This window comes from Pleurodeles waltl, chromosome 5 (assembly GCF_031143425.1).
Source record: "Pleurodeles waltl isolate 20211129_DDA chromosome 5, aPleWal1.hap1.20221129, whole genome shotgun sequence".
NCBI lineage: Eukaryota > Metazoa > Chordata > Amphibia > Caudata > Salamandridae > Pleurodeles > Pleurodeles waltl.
Genome location: NC_090444.1, coordinates 1,422,680,843 through 1,422,703,749, shown reverse-complemented (window position 1 = coordinate 1,422,703,749; position 22,907 = coordinate 1,422,680,843). Strand labels below are relative to the sequence as shown.

General features: G+C 44.9%; 1 long non-coding RNA gene across 1 annotated transcript in view; it reads right to left on the bottom strand.

The window, feature by feature from the left end:
- Positions 1–316: 316 nt before the first annotated feature.
- LOC138296517 (uncharacterized) overlaps positions 317–22,907 on the bottom strand; it is a 166,087-nt gene continuing 143,496 nt past the window's right edge. Inside the window, exon 5 of the long non-coding RNA XR_011203847.1 lies at positions 317–5,197. This is a non-coding gene — a long non-coding RNA (uncharacterized lncRNA). The remainder of the gene's footprint in view (positions 5,198–22,907) is intronic.

Below are 22,907 nucleotides of genomic sequence, written 5' to 3'. Positions count from 1 at the left end.
TAATTCAGTGCCTGGCCAAGTGTTGGTGGCGCCATGTTGTGTTGGCTCTTGTTATAACAATGAGACTGCTGGATTTGGGCGGCAGCACAACTAGATTGTGGGAAACTGAGTCCAATTCCACACCGTGTGACAACTGTCAGCCTAACCCTTCTGGGCAGCTAGCAGTACCTCACTGTTACCCAAGAGTAGAGGCGATTTGTGGCAGCCGTGCGCATGACATTCTGACTTTTCATGGAAAATAGTGGTGTAACAGATCTTGCCCTTTACTCTCAGTTACATTTGTCTCACACATTCAAAGACAAACAGAAGCAGGAACTGGTTCAATGAATTTTATTGAATCAACTACATTCTAGATAAAAAGGCATGTACTGCAATGATGAGAATAATGAACATATTAATAACAGAGCAGGGACGAAAAAAGTGAAACATAAGGAAAGTCCCACTATAGAATCATTCTATGTTTTAGAATTCCTATCTACACCGCTAAAGTTCTGTACTACAGCACAACAGTTTTGGCCTTATTCTGCCCTTTAGGACCCTTGGCAAGACACTATCCCCCATACCTGAATATGGTAGTAGCAAAAAGGGCTGTTGCACTACAGAGAGCCTTCCATGTAGGCAGAAAAGAAATCTAGCCGGAGCACACAGGTGCAATGAAGCGAATGGCATGCAGCGGCAACTTCTGGCTGGACTTTGCCTATGGGGGCAGAGAGGTGTTTTACCTACAACTTCAAAAAATAAAACAAGAAGTGTCCAGGTTGTCCTGTCAAATCAAGTGTATGGTTTAATTAATGAAAAGCATTACAAACATGGTGAAATAATTATTGTATATGTAGTGATGTACCTGATACAGAAAGAAAACAACAGTTAAATCAATCACTGTTAAACTATTGCAAGGGCAAAACAAACGTATATACACTTTTGCACTTTAAATGACATGATCAAAAGATATTTTAAAGTTATTACAAACAATTAGTGGCACACAGAAAGCTTATCGAACACAAAACAACTCATTATGTTACAAGTGGATGGAAGTCCACTGGCAGTTCATTCTCCTACAGTAGATGAATTATACAATCAAAATATCTGACTACTCTCACAATTAATTGGAAGCATGGATGATTCAATTAAACATTAACAGCCGAGTAAAGACTATGAATATCATGAGTGTTATTTATTTTAAAGACAGTGGCGCAAACATAGAATGTGTGGTAAGTTTGCCTTCATCTCTCCACATAGGCAGCAGTTACTTTACATGTTTTTTCTGTTTGTTTTTAACACTGCCAGCACAACCTAAACTCAGGACTTTAAGTTGGATAAAAAAAAGTGCGAGAGGTCTCTAAATACAGCATAGTCAAAGAGACGTGACCAGGAGTCCTTTACAAGGGGCAATGTAATTAAGGCAGTGACCTAAATCAAGTGAATCAAGAATCCTGTGACTCACAAATTCTGAAAGGTAAGCATGCTGCCCAAGATATTGGAAGATGCAAGGACACCATGTAGCAATTCAAACACTGAACACACTAAAGATAAGGCTAAAAGAAATGCGCCCAGGGATAAGAGGGTAAAAGTGCTTCGTTACATTTGAAGAAGATTCAGATTCACATTTTGTTCTTTCATTTTGAGACTGGGCCACAGTCCGTCTGCAGAATGTGGTAGCACAAACCATTAAACAAAAAAATGTATACACTGATTTCCATTATCTTATCTCAGTATCAGACCCATTGTCAGAAGCGTAGCCAGTGTGTCATGTGCCCCAGCGTAAGAAAGGAAATGGGGCCCCAGCCTGTGGTTTAAATAAAATAAATACAGCACTAATCATGGTTCAGTGGGTTCCTCAAGGCCTCAATGCAAGTTACATCCCTGCCTAGTACTGCTGGTCTTTCTTTCACAAATACATTATCTCCCTTCCCACCAGATGCAGGTCCCAGAAGAGGCACAGGACCATATGCCTCCTACAGCTGCAAAAAAAAAAAAAAAAAATAGCATCAGTCAGATGCCAGCAGGCTCTAAAGCTCACAATTTACTATTGGCGAGTGCACGGAAAATGATATGTGCACCCAAAACTGTGCTGATACAGCATCAAAAGAAGACAGGATCTTCCGGTCCTGGTGCAACGCAAGGACCGTTCTCTTCGGTGCAGGTCTGAGAGCAGTGATCCAGGTAACGGTCGCCAGTACATAAAGGAAATGTTTTGTTTTTTGTCCCACCCGCTGCAGTACGATTGGCGAAATTAATGGGCTATCAATAGAGCCTGAAAGGCATTAGGTTTAATCAACCTTTTCGGTTACGGCCGGTGATCAGACCAGACGGGACCCGTCCCACTTAAAACCCTGCCTAAACTCAAACATTAGCAACAATACATCTCTTATACTTTGTTACATATATTTTGATATCCAGATTAGTAGATATTCATGTGGCTAATAATTCTTACAACTTTCAAATGGTATAAAATGCAACTCAACACTATCAAAACTGACAAATATCCTGATAGTGTGACATCAAATGCAAGTCAAGTTTGACTGTACGTTTGAATATCGTATAATTAATGTTGCTAGACAAGACATTCAATAAAGTCTAACGAGCTTAAAGAGTTAGTTTAATAATCATTGCTAGGGTCCAAGCTCTTGTCTCTGCAACAAATCAATCCGTTAAAACATCTTGTGGCAACTTTAGGCCTTAAGCACAATTTAACAAATTTCGACATAACTGCTAAAGTTAGTCTTATTTCGAATACCAATACGGTTGGGCATTGTTTTGAAGAAAGTGGTAATGAGAACATAGCCAATATTTACAAAGTAAAAAATAAAACAAGAATCAGACCCACTTAAGTCATTCATCAGTGTACTTATGACATATAATAAAGTATCTTTGGGCAATAGATTTCCAGTTAACAAAAAATAATAACATGGAAACTGTCCCTACATTGAGGAAGCAAGCAACAAAGACCACTGAATTTTGGTAAAAACTGTATCACAAGTGATAGCTAAGATGCCATGCGATCTTAATCTCACCTAAAATGCACTGCTAAAGGAAATAAAGGAAATAAATGACATCCTACAATGTATACATCTTGTTTTATCAGATGTTACATTAAGCAAGGATGGAGTACAAAAGCAACATTTACTACGTGGAAACAGATGGCCAGGAAGAGACAAGTAGGAAGGACACCGCAACAACAAGTCTAACTTCCACCCAATATAATGCAAATGGCTTGATGACAACACTGCAAATTTCTCCTGTAAGAAATAAATATGGAACACTGTTTATAAAATGCATGCTGTGAAGTTCATGTAGATGCTGTACACAAGTTGCCATGGTCCTGCTTTTGAAAGTAAAAGAAATCTAGTTTTGTTCACATACAATTTACTTGATTAAGGTGTCTGACAGAACCTTCTGACCCTCATGTACACTTCATTTGCTAAGTTGTCTAAACAGACACATGAAGAAAACATTACATCCATGAATTAAAGCTAAATAAAATCTAGGCACAGATGAATACAAATACAGAAGGAAGAAATAAATGCCAAATGATCCACAATCCTAGTGTGTAACACCTTGCATGAAGAAGAAGCAGAAAGCACCTAGAGCATCGTGAGACTCATGGACTATGAGTTAGTGGCTAAAGCTAATTGGAAGCCTGACCAAGCTTAATTCCAGTCAGTGGGGTGGAGTACAAATAACAGCTTCTACACAATAAAATGTCTCACATTCTCAGCACTTTGCTGAAGGAGCTAAACCTATATCAAAAGAAATGCTCAACCAAACAATGTCAAAATCAAATCTAAAACCTCATCGAGCCAGCATCAACATTCTGGATAATGTTGAGCGTGCTTAGCGTTCACTCTTTCTTTTTTTAAATTGGGGGAGACTACACCTTCGATCAATAATTTAAAGTTGACTCATTCAAGACTATTCATTTTCCTAGAGCACGTTTGAAGGCCAGAAGTTAAATTACAAAGCGGGCTAAAATTTCCATGCGATCAGAAATCAGGAACACTTCAAAACTCTGCCCCCCACCGTAAACCTTTTAATAAATGATGAACAGGCAAGCACCTTTACATGGCAACAATCACTGGTAGCAGCACAGACAAAGCAAACCTGAAACAGTTTTGGAAAAAAAATAACAAATCTATGCTGAGGGGCATTTTCATTTTACGCTCATGAATTATAAGGAATTTAATAAAAACTGAATTTAATTGTATGAAACTGCGTTTGGCTTGAATGGATTTCTTTAATAGGTATGCACTTTCTAGGTCTGAGTTTTGACAATGCAACTGTTAAAGAAACTGGTTGGTAACAACATGCATAGAATAAAATTTGAGGCTGGCCCTTTCAAACATTGGCTTTCTTTGACCAGCTTTTTTGAGTCACTGGCTTGATTCTTTGTCAGTCATATTTTGGCTCGACACAGTGAAGTGTTCCTCGCTCGCCTACAATTTCCATTAAAGTGCTTGCATTGAACCGTCTGAGGGCCTACTCTATACAGTTCTTCTCACTCTCTCCTGTGCCTCAATTAAATGTGCTGATGCTGCATTCTAGAGTACATTAACCCCAGTCATATTGTCCTTGCTTTCTATGATTGTATGACTATAACCATCTATTATTTTTAATCTGAGACGTTTCTAACTTTTATATATCATAAAAACATTACAGAACAACGTGAATAAAAGAGATAATGGGAATTATAAAAAGCCACTACTTGGGAAAAGCTTCTCTGTATCCTCACATTTACAATAGATATAGTGAAAACAAATACATTTCTATCAGATTGTTCAAATATACCGTGATTTTGAGAAATGCTGCAATGTCGAACTTAAGTGAACGACTTGAGGGCGGCTGGGGCTGGATTCTTTTCTTGAGTGCACTTATTTTTCGCTGCTGATCCCAGGCAGAAAGCGTAAACAACCTTCTCCCAGCTTGTTCACTTTCCACAACTGAGAGTGTAGGATGTTTACACTTCCTGTCACAAGACGTTCTGTAGAGGAGGCCACAAATCAGTAGTCCAGATGCAGACTCCAGAATGTGCAGAATGAATGTACCATTGCCAAAACAAACACTGAAGTTAATCAAGAAGACGTTCCACTGCAAACTCCAAGGCTGTAAGTATTTTGGTTATAAAGGGTAGCTGATGTAGCACGAATCCCAATGCTCTCCACCCACACGATTCACAGCAACGTTAAAGCGAGGGCAGCATCTGCAACAAAGAATAAAAAAGCAAAATCACATTTCTTTTACTTTAATGTCTGCAGACGAGTAAAGGAATACAATACTATAGAAACTAAACTATTTAATTTTCACAACATTGCTCCTGGAAGTCACATATTAAAGAAACATTTTCAAAAAAGTGATTCCCATGCTAAATATCATTTGATGCTTTTAGACTTATGTAACCTTAGTCAAATAGAAACATTATATGCTTCGTAAAAAAAAAAAATATATATACAGCTCTCATTTCACTAGTTTTATAGACCAATTAGGTACATTATTTCCAAATGTAATACAGAAGACAGCATTTTATAACATTACTTGTTCACGCTTTACATTTCTACCCTTGTAAATTGCCATTAGTCATTATATACAAACCAGCTCTTGCACATAGAGCTTAGTAGAAATAACCCAGAATGCTCTTTCATCCTCAATTGGCCCTAGAAATTCGAAGCTATGCATGGTATACGAAGCACATCAACGTCTGCAAGAGCACGCAAATTCCTAAGAACAGAGCACCAGGAATGGCCTAAAGATACCTTCTAAGACTTCAAGACACTGTTTTCAGCGGAGAAAGCAGTTTGGTTGCAACCCCATCAAATCTGATCTTACTTGTATGTACAATGGTGACACCACCGCATGAAAAGTAAAGTAGCACAATTTTACCACCCCTACCCCAAAGAATCTTCAAAAATACTCATTAAACCACTGCAGGTAAAACGAAGTGCAGAAAACGTCAGGATTTTCCAGCTAAAACTAGGCCTTGCTCTCCGGTCCTATATGCACTATTCAGCACTTCTGAGTAAAATACTGGATAGAGCTTAAGAAAGGACAATCCTAACAAAGGCAATTAAGTACTTACAGCAGAGCACAGGAACCTACTCTATTTGTGGTCCCCAGAGAGGACGCTGATGTAGTGTGATACAATCAGGCAGTGTAAGATCTCCACTTAGGGTCTCATTAAGACCTTGGTGGATGGGATACTCCATTACAGACGTGACGGATATCCCTCCCTGCGTTTTACAGTTTTCCTAGGATATCATGGAACTTGTAATACGGCAGACGGGAATATATGCCACATTTGTGATGGAGTATCCCATCCACCAAGATCGTAATCAGGCCCTTACTCTTAGAGGGTTGTCCCATGTTAGCAGCGGTTGCAAGCCATGGTGCTCCAACTGTTTCTATAGGGTCATTATAAAGGGGGAGTGCAGAGCATAGTGGTTACTCTCCCTGTTTTCTCTGGCCCTTTTAATGCTGCTTCTAAAGGAACATTGCACGTTGGAGCAGGAGACAAGTCACTTCCCAGAAAGTGATTCCAAATATTAATGAATGGCGAAAGATCAGGACTTCTTCCAAACAAAGCCTGTTCCCTAATCCTGCTCGCCCATTCCTGCTTTGCAGCTATGTAAACTGTATTTAAAAGTGCTTTCCATTGCTTCATTTGTCGCAAAATCCCAACAAGGTAACCCAAACACTGAAAGCAGCAGTCGGTTCCCTGGGGAGCCCAATTAATGGTGTCAAGAAGAACTCACTTGCACCCCCAACTTGAAGTAAGATAGGAGGTTGACACTTAACTGTTGATCTGGCCACAGATACTTGGTGGAACGTTACTGAAATGTGGCAACTTAGAATAACAACCAAAGTTGCGGTGCTGTGTTACGGCAAAGGGAGAGTGAAAAATAGTGGCCCTCTGTACAGAAGCTGTAAGACAGCAATTTAGAGCAGAGTACAACCTATAAATGTTCACTAATGCCAATAATAATTACGTGATCCCTCACTTTAATGTGTCACCATTATAAGCAACCTTAGAGGTAAGATAGTGGCAAAAAGAGATAATACCAATGCTCTATTTTGTGGTAGTGTGGTCGAGCAGTAGGCTTATCAAAGGAGTAGTGTTAAGCATTTGTTGTACATACACACAGGCAATAAATGAGGAACACACACTCAGAGACAATTCCAGGCCAATAGGTTTTTGTATAGAAAAATATATTTTCTTAGTTTATTTTAAGAACCACAGGTTCAATTTCTACATGTAATATCTCATTTGAAAGGTATTGCAGGTAAGTACTTTAGGAACTTTGAATAATCACAATAGCATATATACTTTTTACATAAAACACATATAGCTATTTTAAAAGTGGACAGTGCAATTTTCACAGTTCCTAGGGGAGGTAAGTTATTGTTAGTTCTTGCAGGTAAGTAAACCACCTACGGGGTTCAAATTGGGGTCCAAGGTAGCCCACCGTTGGGGGTTCAGAGCAACCCCAAAGTTACCACACCAGCTGCCCAGGGCCAGTCAGATGCAGATTTCAAAGTGGTGCCCAAAACACCTAGACTTCAATGGAGAAGGGGGTGCCCTGGTTCCAGTCTGCCAGCAGGTAAGTACCCGCGTCTTCGGAGGGCAGACCATGGGGGTTTTGTAGGGCACCGGGGGGGACACAAGTCCACACAGAAAGTACACCCTCAGCAGCGCGGGGGCGGCCGGGTGCAGTGTGCAAACTAGGGTTGGGTTTGTAATAGGAATCAATGGGAGACCAAGGGGTCTCTTCAGCGGTGCAGGCAGACAAGGGGGGGGGCTCCTTGGGGTAGCCACCACCTGGGCAAGGGAGAGGGCCTCCTGGGGGTCACTCCTGCACTGGAGTTCCGATCCTTCAGGTCCTGGGGGCTGCGGGTGCAGGGTCTTTTCCAGGCGTCGGGATCTGGGAATCAGACAGTCGCGGTCAGGGGGAGCCTCGGGATTCCCTCTGCAGGCGTCGCTGTGGGGGCTCAGGGGGGGACAACTCTGGTTACTCACAGTCTTGGAGTCGCCTGGGGGTCCTCCCTGTAGCGTTGTTTCTTCACCAGTCGAGTCGGGGTCGCCGGGTGCAGTGTTGCAAGTCTCACGCTTCTGGCGGGAATTGCAGGGGTCTTTAAAGTTGCTCCTCTGGAAACAAAGTTGCAGTCTTTGTTGAACAGGGCCGCTGTTCTCTGGAGTTTCTTGGTCCTTTTAGAGCAGGGCAGTCCTCTGAGGATTCAGAGGTCGCTGGTCCTGGGGAAAGCGTCGCTGGAGCAGTTTTCTTCCGAAGGGGGGAGACAGGCCGGTAGGGCTGGGGCCAAAGCAGTTGATGTCTCGGTCTTCTCTGCAGGGTTTTTCAGCTCAGCAGTCCTCTTCTTCTTTAGGTTGCAGGAATCTGAGTTCCTAGGTTCAGGGGAGCCCTTAAATACTAAATTTAAGGGCGTGTTTAGGTCTGGGGGGTTAGTAGCCAATGGCTACTAGCCCTGAAGGTGGGTACACCCTCTTTGTGCCTCCTCCCAAGGGGAGGGGGTCACATTCCTATCCCTATTGGGGGAGGAGGATTTCTAAAAGTTAGAGTCACCTCAGCTCAGGGCACCTTAGGGGCTGTCCTGACTGGCCAGTGACTCCTCCTTGTTATTCTCATTATGTCCTCCGGCCTTGCCGCCAAAAGTGGGGCCGTGGCCGGAGGGGGCGGGCAACTCCTCTAGCTGGAGTGCCCTGTGGTGCTGGAACAAAGGGGGTGAGCCTTTGAGGCTCACCGCCAGGTGTTACAGCTCCTGCCTGGGGGAGGTGATAGCATCTCCACCCAGTGCAGGCTTTGTTACTAGCCACAGAGTGACAAAGGCACTCTCCCCATGTGGCCAGCAACATGTCTCGAGTGTGGCAGGCTGCTAAAACCAGTCAGCCTACACGGGTAGTTGGTTAAGGTTTCAGGGGGCACCTCTAAGGTGCCCTCTGGGGTGTATTTTACAATAAAATGTACACTGGCATCAGCGTGCATTTATTGTGCTGAGAAGTTTGATACCAAACTTCCCAGTTTTCAGTGTAGCCATTATGGTGCTGTGGAGTCCGTGTTTGACAGACTCCCAGACCATATACTCTTATGACTACCCTGCACTTACAATATCTAAGGTTTTGCTTAGACACTGTAGGGGCACAGTGCTCATGCACTGGTACCCTCACCTATGGTATAGTGCACCCTGCCTTAGGGCTGTAAGGCGTGCTAGAGGGGTGACTTATCTATACTGCATAGGCAGTGTGAGGTTGGCATGGCACCCTGAGGGGAGTGCCATGTCGACTTACTCGTTTTGTCCTCACCAGCACACACAAGCTGGCAAGCAGTGTGTCTGTGCTGAGTGAGGGGTCCCCAGGGTGGCATAAGATATGCTGCAGTCCTTAGGGACCTTCCCTGGCATCAGGGCCCTTGGTACCAGGGGTATCAGTTACAAGGGACTTACCTGGATGCCAGGGTGTGCCAATTGTGAAAACAAAAGTACAGGTTAGGGAAAGAACACTGGTGCTGGGGCCTGGTTAGCAGGCCTCAGCACACTTTCAATTCAAAACATAGCATCGGCAAAGGCAAAAGGTCAGGGGGTAACCATGCCAAGGATGCATTTCCTTACATACTTCATCTCACATCTTCTACACAAGCATATCAAAATTACAAGGCCTTATTTATACAACCATGTTGATTACACAAGGGTTAAGCATACATTAGGGTGCCCTCCAGAAAAAAGTTGACACAAGCAGCCTATATATCAACATTTCGGCATAACCTAGTCTGTCAAATCTGCATTGCCTACTTACTCAACCAATGTTTTACAAAGTGCACAAAAATGCAAGATGAATAGATAATCTAAAACATTTCTGCCTATTAGTTCCAGGTTATCTGTCAATTAATGTTGTTGTCCATCCCTTAAAAAAATAGGAAATGATCTAATCAAAATCCTTTAGCTGATATATATGTTCTATGTCTCTGTAGAAGGATATGTCAACGGCTGAATTTTGAACAGATTCCTTTGGTCACCATTTGCACACCAACACAGATATTGCCATGCTCCCTTAATGATGAGCTCTGAAAATCAATTTGTTATTTCCTCCCATTTAAAAAAAAAAAGTATTCAAGTCAGAGTTGCATGATTTGTTTCAGTCCTGTATTTATCGCACTACAATCACAGTACATACAGAGGTAAGACCAAACCAGAGACAAAAAACGCCTGGAGTGATCAGATCTTCTCAGCCGTCGACCATTTGCCTGAAGGCATTACACTATACAATGCCACAAGCTCTATCTCCTTTCCGGCATCACATCATTGAATCAAGCAGCAGAACAAAATTCAGTTTTCCCATCACAGTAATAAATATAGGTTTCAAGGACTGCCTCTAAACTGGCTTAGATACTATGTAACTCTTTGTGATCTTAGCCAAACACCTATATAGAGCATCCAATTCCATCTTCCAGGTCAGGAATTTATGAAAGTTGACTCCCCGATGCATAGAGAAGTCAACCATCCTAAAAATGAACTTTCCTCTAAACCTCCTAATTGAGACAAACATTTGTTCAAAAACATTTGGGTTTCTGCAAGATTTATCATCATCACCTTTATATGAATCAAGGTTTGTTACTAACTTCTGTAGCTCGAGTCTCAGGTTTATTTATTTAAGGTTTAGGCTGTCAGCCTTACAATAGGTAAAAAATCATTATAAATAGAAAACAGACAACAGGAAAAACAAAAAAGTTAAAAGTACATTAAAAAAAAACACGAAAAATGTTCAACTAGTAGCAATACAGGTACACAAGCTCGCAGGGCACTCCTCTAGTCATAGACACAGATATAATTAGTTAAAATACACATGCAATGTAATCATCTAAACACTACAGCAGCACAGTACTTTGGTTGCCTTATTTTAATCATGTGAGGCAGCCTGCCAATTACCAGTGCAGACCCAAGATGTGCAAAAAGTGCTCGTGCATAAAGTGCTTGGGGAAAAGTGCTTACACATATTAAACGTATTACTGGCAACTAATATTCTTGACAGCTATGGTGTCTTCTGCGACTGCTCTGTAGAAAAATAAAAATAAAAATAAAATTCCAGATTTCATCTTGCACTATCGCCTGGCCTAAGGGCAGATGCTGAAAGCTCAAGAAGGTCTTATGGTCCGTCAGACTCAGCTTAGCTGGCAGTTCTCTCAAGCAGGGCATGCAGCCCATATGTAGGGCACTATAGAATTATGCACACTGATGTCACGAGGCCTTGCACAGAGCTCTAGCGCACCCTTAGTGCACTTTGAAAGACTTGAAAAGGTGCTGAAGCCACTGCTGCTGAGCCAAGACAATTTTTTTTTTTTTTTTTTTTTTTTACAAAACAGGGTAAAGTGGACTAGGTTATCTACCCCTTCAAGACTGCAATCACATTTCTCTATCCCGCTGTGAGTGTGAGTTAAATAATACCTAGTAGGTAATATGCCCAGCCTATACTTTACCTATCCAGATAGCCGATACAAGGATGGCCATAAGCATGATTATGCTAATTGCTTAAGATTGATCCTGGCCTAAGCTCTTAACGTGCCTCATAAGATTGTATTTGCGGGACCAGTCCTTAATCTGCTCCACAGTGTCTTGCCTCACTCCACCAGGTTCCGCCCACAGGGCCTCTAACTGGAGTCCTCCCAAGACCTTTTTCACATGGGACACCCCGAACAACCCCCCAGAACCACCACTCAAGGCAGCTTCTTCTAAAGTTCTCAAATACACTGTTGCCGTTGGGTTACGCACCAACCTCACCAAATAGAGTACTGGCCATACAGCTGCTATTTCTGATATTGGTTTGAGGTCAAAGTCTGAATAAAGTGCCTTCAAGGGGGTTTCTAGTCCTAACCTCAGTAATGTTCTTAGGAAGTTATTCTCATCCCCTTGCAATGCGCTGGTGTTTGCATACCCATAAAGCTATGCTCCATACAGTGCTACAGCCACTGCCTTTTGGGTGTATATTTGCAAAATAATGCTCATACTTCTAGTACCTGCCTTGTGCCTAAACCTCAGGACTTGCCCAGCCACTTGCATTAGAACTATAGATACCTTCTGTCAGTGGCTACCCCAATGCAAGTTGTCTGCAAACTGTATGCCCAAGTAGTCAAAGTGATTGACAGCTTTGATAGAAGTACCACTAATCACAAGTTTCCGCTTAAGGCTAGGGGACGGCTGCAGAACCATACTCATCATCTTATTACTATTGATGGTCAGTGATTTTTTTCTCACAATAGCTCACAAATCAACTAAATAGCCTGTGGGTTGCATTTTCTGTATGCACCATCAATAAGGCGCCATCTGCAAATAGTAATATTGGATCCCTCCTTCTGGCTATGGTGGGAACATCTAGTGGTTCTTCTAGAAGACAGTCGACTAATCATTCAAGAAAAAACTGAAAAATGCGGCGTCAACACACACACCCTTCTCAGACGCCAAGTTCCACCGGAATGCAGGCCTTGACCAGAGTGGCATCAACTCCTAAATCTGTCAATGACCTCCATAGTTTACCCCGGTCAACTAGCTTGAAGGCTGCTTTCAGGTCTATAAAGAACTAGTACAACAAGGACTTCCTAGCTATCATACATTTATAAGAGATCACGTAGAGGCGGAGGGGACTGATCAATAGTACCTTTATAGGGCCGAAAGCCATATTGCACTTCCGTCACAGTATCTTGGGCGCCTACCCATCCCTGCACGTGAATGACTAAAAAACATTCCCTGGAAACTTCCCTGCACAATCAAGGAAGGAGACTGGGCAATGATTAGCCGGACAGTCACAATCGTCCTTCTTGAAGGTCGGGACAATGGTGGAAGAGTGCCGGGACGATGGTACATCATTTCCAGCAAGGGCTGCATTAAACACTTTAATAAGGCTCCTCATGTCAGGGATCCACAAGCACAAGATCAGGGCCGGGGCCTTGTGCCTTTTCAGGGCGGCCAGTGCTCTAGTCACTTCAGGGGCCAGTATTTCATTCGCACAAGGGCCCAAGGATAGAATATCATGCACCAGAGCTGGGTCCCGTGGGCTATCAGGGGAGACACTACACAATGTACTAAAGTAGTGAACCCATGTAGGTGGGCCTATGTAAGTCTCTACAATGGTTGCCACCCTCTCTCTTGTTATGAGTTCCCAGAACCTTTTAGTGTCATTCTTAACTGTGGCCTCCCTCATCTCCATCCACAGCTCCTTCTGAATGCCAATTTCTTGGTGGCTAACAGGCACCTATATTCTCTCTTACAAACACTAAATTTTACTTCACCTTGACAGCTCCAATGGTACCGTCCTAGAGCGTTTGAAACAACTCTTTTCATTCTTGCACAATCCCCAATCGAACCAACGATTCCATGCCATCCTCCTCCCAACATTTATGTCGACTGCGTTGGATGCTACAGGCCTGGACCATAGAACCCTCAGCTCGCTTGTCATTGTATCGAGTTGCTATCGCTAATTGGGGAATCAAAGATTAGTGCTCCATACTCTATCACCATATATTCGGGCAGAGGGAGTTTTAACAATTACTTCCCACTGTTCCATCTTAATCTTCTCCGGCAACTGGATGGGACAATCTTGTGCCTGTAATTCCCCTCAGTTTGATTTTTCACAACTCATCTCCCACAGAGCACAATTTTATGCAGAGGGCCACTGGATTATGGTCACTCTCCACTCTACTGATCACGACCTCATCACACACACATTCCCAAGCCTCAACATTAATGATTACGTAATCAATTAGTGATGAACTTCTCCCATTGTCAAAGGTTGCCTCTGCAGCACTATCCACAACAGTGCGACCATTGACAAAGCGCAGCTGACAGTTTAACGAAAGATCAGAAAATGCCTGAGCCTTTCTAGCAAAATTTAAAACAACACATTGATGTTTCTGGAATTCCTAAACAGCGTTCTTCCATTATGGTCTCGCTATTTCTGATGGCATTGGAGGGTTGTGTGTTAAAATCTCCACAGCATCAAATTCTTTCCTTCTTCAATCACTGCCCTTCTAAGACTTACAATATATGAAGGACAATGATTCCACAGCACCTGGACCTCCAGGGACCAACCAGGCAGAATATACACATTCAAAATATCGACAATCCCTGCACCCCAACCACCCCCCCCCCACAAACTCGGCACTCCTGTGGGACCCCAAAACAGAGCCTCACATACTGGACATTAGATGACAGGGACAAGGATGGTGGACCTACTCGTTCTAGTTTACAATTCAGTTTACGCAATACCCATAGTTTGAGCCCTTCGGATGGGCGCCCCTTCCTTGAACGGGTAGCCAAGTTGTCAACACCCAAAAACTCATTTGCCCAGACTTCAAGTGCCAAGGTTTCTTGGAAGCAGCAGATATCATATAGACCACTGAATCTGAGCCAATCCATGCCCTCCATTTTGTTAACCAGACCTGTAGGAGGTTGGACTGGCTTGTAGTGAGTACCAAGGGGTACTTACACCTTGCACCAGGCCCAGGTATCCCTTATTAGTGAATAGGGTGTCTAGCAGCTTAGGCTGATAGATAATGGTAGCTTAGCAGAGCAGCTTAGGCTGAACTAGGAGACGAGTGAAGCTCCTACAGTACCACTAGTGTCATATGCACAATATCATAAGAAAACACAATACACAGATATACTAAAAATAAAGGTACTTTATTTTTATGACAATATGCCAAAAGTATCTCAGTGAGTACCCTCAGTATGAGGATAGCAAATATACACAAGATATATGTACACAATACCAAAATATGCAGTAATAGTATTAGAAAACAGTGCAAACAATGTATAATTACAATAGGATGCAATGGGACACATAGGGATAGGGGCAACACAAACCATATACTCCAAAAGTGGAATGCGAACCACGAATGGACCCCAAACCTATGTGACCTTGTAGAGGGTCGCTGGGACTGTAAGAAAACAGTTAGGGTTAGAAAAATAGCCCACCCCAAGACCCTGAAAAATGAGTGCAAAGTGCACTAAAGTTCCCCAAAGGACATAGAAGTCGTGATAGGGGAATTCTGCAGGAAAGACACAAATCAACAATGCAACAACGATGGATTTCCAAACGAGGATACCTGTGGAACAAGGGGACCAAGTCCAAAAGTCACAAGCAAGTTGGAGATGGGCAGATGCCCAGGAAATGCCAGCTGTGGGTGCAAAGAAGCTGCTACTGGACAGTAGAAGCTGAAGATTCTGCAGGAACGACAAGGGCTAGAGACTTCCCCTTTGGAGGATGGATCCCCCACGCCGTGGAGAGTCGTGCAGAAGTGTTTTCCTGTAGAAAGACCGCCAACAAGCCTTGCTAGCTGCAAATCGTGCGGTTAGGGTTTTTTTGGATGCTGCTGTGGCCTAGGAGGGACCAGGATGTCGCCAATTGCGTCTGGGGACAGAGGGGGCGTAGAGCAAGACAAGGAGCCCTCTCAGAAGCAGGCAGCACCCGCAGAAGTGCCGGAACAGGCACTACGAAGTGGAGTGAAACAGTGCTCACCTGAAGTTGCACAAAGGAATCCCACGCCGCCGGAGGACAACTTAGGAGGTCATGCAATGCAGGTTAGAGTGCCGTGGACCCAGGCTGGACTGTGCACAAAGGATTTCCGCTGGAAGTGCACGGAGGCCGGAGTAGCTGCAAAAGTCGCGGTTCCCAGCAATGCAGTCTGGCGTGGGGAGGCAAGGACTTACCTCCACCAAACTTGGACTGAAGAGTCACTGGACTGTGGGAGTCACTTGGACAGAGTCGCTGGATTCAAGGGACCTCGCTCGTCGTGCTGAGAGGAGACCCAGGGTACCGGTGATGCAGTTCTTTGGTGCCTGTGGTTGCAGGGGGACGATTCCGTCGACCCACGGGAGATTTCTTCGGAGCTTCTAGTGCAGAGAGGAGGCAGACTACCCCCACAGCATGCACCACCAGGAAAGCAGTCGAGAAGGCGGCAGGATCAGCGTTACAGAGTTGCAGTAGTCCTCTTTGCTACTTTGTTGCAGTTTTTCAGGCTTCCAGCGCGGTCAGCAGTCGATTCCTTGGCAGAAGGTGAAGAGAGAGATGCAGAGGAACTCGGATGAGCTCTTGCATTTGTTATCTAAGGAATCCCCAAAGACAGAGAACCTAAATAGCCAGAAAAGAGGGTTTGGCTACTTAGGAGAGAGGATAGGCTAGCAACACCTGAAGGAGCCTATCAGAAGGAGTCTGACATCACCTGCTGGCACTGGCCACTCAGAGCAGTCCAGTGTGCCAGCAGCACCTCTGTTTCCAAGATGGCAGAGGTCTGGAGCACACTGGAGGAGCTCTGGGCACCTCCCAGGGGAGGTGCAGGTCAGGGGAGTGGTTACTCCCCTTTCCTTTGTCCAGTTTCGTGCCAGAGCAGGGCTGAGGGGTCCCTGGACCGGTGTAGACTGGCTTATGCAGAAATGGGCACCATGTGTGCCCATGAAAGCATTTCCAGAGGCTCGGGGTGGCTACTCCTCCCCTGCCTTCACACCATTTTCCAAAGGGAGAGGGTGTAACACCCTCTCTCAGAGGAAGTCCTTTGTTTTGCCATCCTGGGCCAAGCCTGGCTGGACCCCAGGAGGGCAGAAACCTGTCTGAGGGGTTGGCAGCAGCAGCAGCTGCAGTGAAACCCCAGGAAAGGCAGTTTGGCAGTACCCAGGTCTGAGCTACAGACCTGTGGGATCATGGGATTGTGCCAACTATGCCAGGATGGCATAGAGGGGGCAATTCCATGATCATAGACATGTTACATGGCCATATTCGGAGTTACCATTGTGAAGCTACATATAGGTAGTGACCTATATGTAGTGCACGCGTGTAATGGTGTCCCCGCACTCACAAAGTCTGGGGAATTGGCCCTGAACAATGTGGGGGCACCTTGGCTAGTGCCAGGGTGCCCACACACTAAGTAACTTAGCACCCAACCTTTACCAGGTAAAGGTTAGACATATAGGTGACTTATAAGTTACTTAAGTGCAGTGTAAAATGGCTGTGAAATAACATGGACGTTATTTCACTCAGTCTGCAGTGGCAGGCCTGTGTAAGAATTGTCAGAGCTCCCTATGGGTGGTAAAAGAAATGCTGCAGCCGATAGGGATCTCCTGGAACCCCAATACCCTGGGTACCTCAGTACCATATACTAGGGAATTATAAGGGTGTTCCAGTAAGCCAATGTAAATTGGTTAAATTGGTCAAATTGGTCACTAGCCTGTTAGTGACAATTTGGAAGAAATGAGAGAGCATAACCACTGAGGTACTGGTTAGCAGAGCCTCAGTGAGACAGTTAGTCATAACACAGGTAACACATTCAGGCACACTTATGAGCACTGGGGCCCTGGCTGGCAGGGTCCCAGTGACACATACAACTAAAACAACATATATACAGTGAAAAATGGGGGTAACATGCCAGGCAAGATGGTACTTTCCTACACAATCCCCCCCCCCCCCAAACGAAGGACAATAAGACTAGCCATGACCTGATGAGTCTTCATTGTCTAAGTGGAAATATCTGGAGAGTCCATCTGCATTGGAGTGGCTACTCCCAGGTCTATGTTCCACTGTATAGTCCATTCCCTGTAGGGATATGGACCACCTCAACAATTTAGGATTTTCACCTTTCATTTGTTTTAGCCAAAGTAGAGGTTTGTGGTCTGTCTGAACAATGAAGTGAGTGCCAAACAGGTATGGCCTCAACTTCTTCAGTGCCCAGACCACAGAAAAGGCCTCCCTCTCAATGGCAGACCAACGCTTTTCTCTAGGGGTCAACCTTCTACTAATAAAAGCAACAGGTTGATCCTGGCCCTCAGAATTAAGTTGTGATAGGACTGCCCCTACTCCTAATTCAGATGCATCAGTTTGGACATAGAATGTTTTAGAGTAACAAGGGCTTTTCAGGACAGGTGCAGAGCACATGGCCTGCTTCAGCTCCTCAAAAGCTTTCTGACAGCTAGCTGTCCACAATACCTTCTTAGGCATTTTCTTGGATGTGAGGTCATTAAGAGGGGCTTCAATGGAGCCATAGTTCTTAATGAACCTCCTGTAATACACAGTGAGGCCTAGGAAGGCTCTCACCTGAGTCTGAGTAGTAGGGGGAACCCAATCTATAATAGTTTGGATTTTCCCCTGAAGTGGTGCAATCTGTTCCCCACCAACAAGGTGTCCCAGATAAACCACCTTCCCCTGCCCTATCTGGCACTTTGAAGCCTTGATAGTGAGGCCTGCCTTTTGCAGGGCCTCTAAAACTTTCCATAGGTGGACCAGGTGATCATTCCAGCTGGAGCTAAAGACAGCTATATCGTCCTGATCTGCTGCACTAAAAGCTTCCAGCCCTTGCAGGACTCTGTTCACCAACCTCTGAAAAGTGGCAGGTGCATTTTTCAATCCAAAAGGCATTACTGTGAATTGGTAATGGCCTCCAATGGTTGAAAATGCTGTTTTTGCTTTTGCATCTTCTGATAATTTGATCTGCCAATACCCTGCAGTCAAGTCAAAAGTGCTTAGATACTTGGCAGATGCCAGTGTATCTATGAGCTCATCTGCCCTGGGTATAGGGTGAGCATCAGTTTTGGTTACCTGGTTGAGACCTCTGTAGTCAACACAAAACCGCATTTCCTTCTTTCCATCTTTGAATGAGGTTTTGGTACAAGTACCACAGGAGAAGCCCATGGACTTTCAGAGTGCTCAACCACTCCCAGTTCTAACATTTTCTGCACCTCTTGCTTTATGCAGTCTCTGACATGGTCAGGCTGCCTATAGATTTTACTTGTGACAGGCAAGCTGTCTCCAGTATCTATAGTGTGCTCACACCAAGAAGTGGTACCTGGCACAGTAGAGAAGAGTTCAGAAAACTGACCCAGGAGATTTATACAATGGTCTCTCTGCTCAGCAGTGAGACAATCAGCCAAAACTACACCTTCCACTAGAGCATCTTGCTCTGTGGAAGAGAAGAGATCAGGGAGAGGGTCACTCTCTTCTTCCTGTCCCTCATCAGTTGCCATGAGCAGGGTGAGATCAGCCCTGTCATAGTAGGGTTTCAGGCGATTGACATGGAGCACCCTAAGGGGACTCCTGGCAGTGTCTAAGTCAACTAAGTAGGTGACTTCACCCTTTTTTTCAACAATTGTGTGGGGTCCACTCCATTTATCTTGGAGTGCTCTTGGGGCCATAGGCTCCAAGACCCACACTTTCTGCCCTGGTTGGTACTGAACCAAAACAGCCTTCTGGTCATGCCATTGCTTTTGGAGCTCTTGGCTGGCCTGAAGGTTTTTACTAGCCTTTTTCATGTACTCACCCATCCTTGATCTGAGGCCAAGTACATAGTCCACTATGTCATGCTTTGGAGCTTTTAAAGGTTGTTCCCAACCCTCCTTAACAAGTGTTAGAGGACCTCTCACAGGGTGTCCAAAGAGGAGTTCAAAGGGGCTGAAGCCCACTCCTTTCTGAGGTACCTTCCTGTAAGCAAAAAGGAGGCATGGTAAAAGGATTATCCCATCTCCTGCGGAGTTTTTCAGGGAGTCCCATAATCATGCCTTTGAGAGTTTTGTTAAATCTCTCCACCAGTCCATTTGTTTGTGGATGATAGGGTGTAGTGAACTTGTAAGTCACACCACACTCCTTCCACATGGCCTTTAAGTAAGCAGACATGAAATTGCTTCCCCTGTCTGATACTACCTTGGGAAGCCCACCCTGGAAAATATTCCCAGGAGGGCCTTTGCCACTGCAGGTACTGTAGTGGTCCTTAGAGGAATAGCTTCAGGATATCTTGTGGCATGGTCCACTACCACCAAGATAAACCTATTGCCTGAAGCAGTAGGAGGGTCAAGGGGGCCAACTATGTCAACCCCTACCCTTTCAAAGGGAACCCCAACCACAGGCAGTGGGATAAGGGGTGCCTTTGGCGTGCCACCTGTCTTGCCACTGGCTTGACAGGTTTCACAGGACTTGCAAAATTCTTTTGTGTCCTCTGACAGGCAGGGTAGTACATCAACCACCTTTATGAGGAAACAGTCTATGTGGCTAAGAATCAGTCTAGCAATACCCGGCAGTGCAAACTCTGCTTTACTAGGATAGGAGGAAGCGGCAGGGAGGCCGGGGAGGGTGACGGAATAGGCATACTGCCCACACTGATCAGCCGTTGATGTTTATTCCCCAGCTTCACTAACTTCATGTCAGCAGACAAGATCACTCTCAGCTCAGGGATTGCATAAAAGAGTTAGCAGCTGTGGTCTATTTAGAGGATGTTTGGTCCCAGCATCTGGGAAGAGATCAATAAATTCCAGGAAGTGACCAGCATTATTATTTTTATTTAATTTAATCAAGGGTGACATCGATAGTGCCAGGAATAGTGCTGTACACATTTTCATGTGCCATAATCGACTGCATTATCTCTCAGATTAGTGGATGTCGACACAGTGAATGCCAGGGAAAGAGGGTTTAGGCCAGGGGCACCTCAAGTTCCTTAACACCACCCCCCACAATGAGGTTGAACAATTGCTGTATCCTGTTTAGGGGACATGGTGCTGTATGACTTGATTTTACTGCTCAAGCACAACCTCTCTTTTCCTCAGACTGTTTTTCTTCTTAGTCTTCCTTATCCTTTTAGGGCGTACTGGGTGAGTTACCTCTTCTATCGAGTTCCGGAGACTTCGTCCACCCTCCCTGAGATGACTTGGGTCAATTTCAGGGGCCCCCATGTCATCCAAGTTGCTTACATCATGCTTTGAGAATTCGGTTGGGATAGGAGAGTCTTGGTCAGGTAACTGCACTTTCCACAACTGGAGGACCCACCTGGCTAGCACCAAGGATTATACCAGTGTTAGCACGTCCCTTAGAGATAGAGAACAGCCATTTCAGCGAGTACCCTGGGAAGGATCAGTCATTACTCATCTTTTTCGTTGTTTTTCCCTTCTTCTTGCTGCCCGCTGGTCCAAAAATATTGCTTATATTTTCTCTATCACTGTACTCTTGTGCGGCATTCCTCGGATCGCACAGTGCTTTGCCTGGTAGCTCGTCTGTTTCCACCTCTATCTTACTCGTGTTACCGTTCTTAGTTCAGTTAGTTTTAGCAATACGCTGCCTGGTATGCTGGCTTGGTGCTTGGCTGAGATTGTGTGGACCTTGCGGTGACATAACCTTGCCGACCCCTCCGCAGCTACAGTTACAACCAGCTCGACAGACATTCTTGATCTCGTCAGTTTGTATTTGATTTTCAGTCTGCGTTTAAGCGGAGACTCCGGATGTCATCTTTCTTTTGGGTGCTGGGCTTTTAGGCTCACTATGATCATATGTCTGGGAGGCCACATCAAGATTACTGCTATCAGGGTCTAGGGCCCATAATATCACAGTTAACAATGACCCAATATGTTTGGATTCTCGTAGTGACTTCTCCAGTAGCGCCGTTATAGGTGACAGAACTCTGTTTAGTGCCGTCATGGCCTTGGAAATTATAAAGCCTTGTGAGGCCTCAGTGGTTGCAGAGGTGTCCCCCATGTGATGGCTCACAGAAGTACTCTGTAGTTTTGAATCATTCAAGCAACAACAACAACAAAAAAAACACTGGAGGTTCTGCTACTTTCTGCGGGGTTGGTGCCAGGGGCAGCCTCAGTCCGATAGTCCTCAGGGTTACCATCAAAAGCAAAAGAGCTGTCTAGCAGTTCAGCAGATCCAGCCCTCCTTGGGCTTGCCTTGCTATAGGCTACAGGGCACATCCAGGAGGGTAGAGTCAAGAAACAGAGAGCTATCGCTCAGATAGCCCTTTTCCTCTTCTACTGCTTTCTCCCCAGCAGCCACTTGGCACCACAGATTCTTGGTTAAGGCAGCATTTGGGCAGGCACTCAGACTTCTTAATTCCATGGGAAGGAAGGGCAACAGGTTAGCTCACTTCTTTCGGGATTTCTATCAAGCTTTGCTGGCTTTTAAATTTATTACATGAACTTGGCTAGATTCACTTGCACTTGAGCATTAGAGCTGGAGGTTCAGGTGGGTCAGCGGCAGTGCCTCTACTAGGAGCCTCTTCGCTGGGCACCTCCGGGCTTCCTTCCATACCCTCTTCACCAGCTGTGCCCAAATTCTGGCAGACCAAGCCAATTCTGGAGGATATAGCACCCAAAGATTCTAACCCAGTGTTGGACAGGGCGCTCCCTGGTGAGGTTACTTGGTCATTCAACCCTGCCAGTCCAGCAGACCGTTGCAGGAGGGGCACCTTGTGAATTTTCTGATAGAAGGTGGTTATTAGCCTAAGTGTGGGTCTGGAGGCAATCTTACTCTCTGCTTTTATTACAGCTATTAGCAATCAGTGTAGTGACGGAAGGGGAGAGGAATGGCTCAAATCCAAAATGGGCACCAGTTACATCAGCCATGGTGGTTCTAGTTTCCTTCCACCAAAGACCTTTAGTCTTGGGATATGTTGTAATCAGTTTATTAAACACTCTCAGTGAGCACCTTAGGACCACATGTTTGTCACTGTTGTTTCGTCTACTTTTCAGAGCCAAGTTGCTGTGTCACAATGCACAGGGCCCCAGTTGGCAACAAGCTAATTAGGTATCCAAAGCAGCACGAGAATGCAGCAACACCCAACTTCAACTCAATCTTATTCAAGTTCAAGTCCAGGTCACACAACCTCAAGCTGCCTCCAGCCATCAGTTATGCACTCTCCATAGTCTGCAAGACCGGCAAGATCCACTTGTCAGTAGTGCACAATAGGCACATGTGAGGCGTGTATTACAATTGTTGTCGCTGCTGCAGGAAAGCAGGGCGGCGGGGAAGTACACACAGTGAAGCAAGCAGCACCAAGACCTAGCCCAGCCACCTCCACACCACACGACTCTTCCCTGGGGTTTCGGTTCCAACATTGTGATCACACTCACCCTAAGGCTCCACAGATTGCACAATATGCAATGTGATACATAGT